This window comes from Etheostoma spectabile, chromosome 1 (assembly GCF_008692095.1).
Source record: "Etheostoma spectabile isolate EspeVRDwgs_2016 chromosome 1, UIUC_Espe_1.0, whole genome shotgun sequence".
Taxonomy (NCBI): domain Eukaryota; kingdom Metazoa; phylum Chordata; class Actinopteri; order Perciformes; family Percidae; genus Etheostoma; species Etheostoma spectabile.
The window spans coordinates 31690732-31692391 of NC_045733.1; positions in this window are offsets into that span (position 1 = coordinate 31690732).

The window sequence follows — 1660 nt, forward strand, 5'->3', positions numbered from 1 at the left end:
AAAGAAGGGAAAAAGAGGGGCAGAATAAAACTATTGAAGAAGAAGTAGTACAGTCATAGAAGAAGGATCAGCCGGTGTGATGAAGGGATGAAGGTACATACTAGCAGTGCGGTCCGGGGATTGGGAACAAGGCGGACTAGCCAAGATATATTTCCGTCAAGAAGAGAGTCTGAATGGAAAAAAAGGGAAAAGAAGGGGAGTGGGGGGAAGTGGAGTAAAAGGAGGCTGTGAAAAACCAAACATAGTCTAAGGGACTGGGAAACGGGAAGAAAAAGCATGCTGTTTCACAAGTGCACCGAAGAAGGAAAAAAAAAACAGAAGAAAAAAAGAAATAATTAATGACAAAGAAAGAGGGGGGCGGAAGGGAAACAAAAGGGAACGCTCGCGGGGCGGGAGAAGGGGGAGAGCAACAAGATCAACTAGTTACGAGGGGGGAGGGAGGATTGACACGAAAAATAAGGGGGGGGGAGGGGAAAAATAGGGGATGGGGAAAAGGAGGGGAAAGGGGGGGTGGGGGGGGGAAGGGGGGGAAGAAGGTGGGTTTAAAAAAAAGGAGAATAAAGAGAATTGGAAGTAGGGAGATGATTAAGTCTAGTGGGGGGATGTAAAACAGAGGGGTGGAAGGAAGTGGGGAAGAAATCGGGGGGAAAGGTTCAAAGGGAAAAAGTGTTTGCGGTGGGCGTGAGGTGTGGGGCGACGGGATCAAAAGTAGGGTTGGGGCGCTGGTGAACAGAGGGGGGGGGGACGGTGACAGCAGGTTGGAAAATTGCTTGATGTTAAAAAAAAATAAGGTGGGGAAGGAACAGGTGGAAAAGGAAGTCATGGATGATGCATAACCAAAACTCAGATAGATCAAATTGGAACTGGTCAGGGGGTAGCTGCAGAATGGCAGAAAGTAGAAGGTATGGGGAAATGATAGGAATCAGTCAGGAAGGACCGGGACAGGGGATCATTAATCTAGGGGCAGAATGAAAGCGGGAGTAACGCGACAGTCTCGGAAACAGCAAAGAAAAATAGAAACCCAATAAGGAGTAAGAATGAAGAACGTAATCAGAAAACAGCGCTACTAAAGAAATCGGATGGGTGGAATGACAAGGGGAGTGGTGGGGGAAGGGGGGTTGGAAAGAATCCATACATGTAGAGATAGAGCAAACTCGTGGTGGGGGAAAGATGCTGCCTAGACATCGCTCAAGCTGAGAACATAACTCACACAATAACCAAACACACCACAAACACACACACACACAACACACAAACACCACCCACAACAAAAAAAAACCACACCCACACACACACACACCACACAGCAACACCACACACAATCACACCAAACAAAACAATAACCAAAACCAGTTGAAGAAAAGGGTCTTTATACAGGAGCTCACCGGCGCAACAGGGTCACACACCCACAGTATAAGTAAAGTAACCCCCTGGCGATAGAGAAGCCCCGAGTGAAAAACCTGGAAAGGACTCCACTTTCCGGCGACCTCCGCTCGATCAGTAAACAAGAGAGATTATGAGACATTACAATAAAAAGTGAGTGGGAAAGGGGGGGAAAGGTGATACAAAGGGAAACATGACTCATGGGGAAAATTGTCCACGGCTAGTGAATGTAACGAACTGACTAATAGAGCAGAGGCATGCACTGGGACAGAGCCGA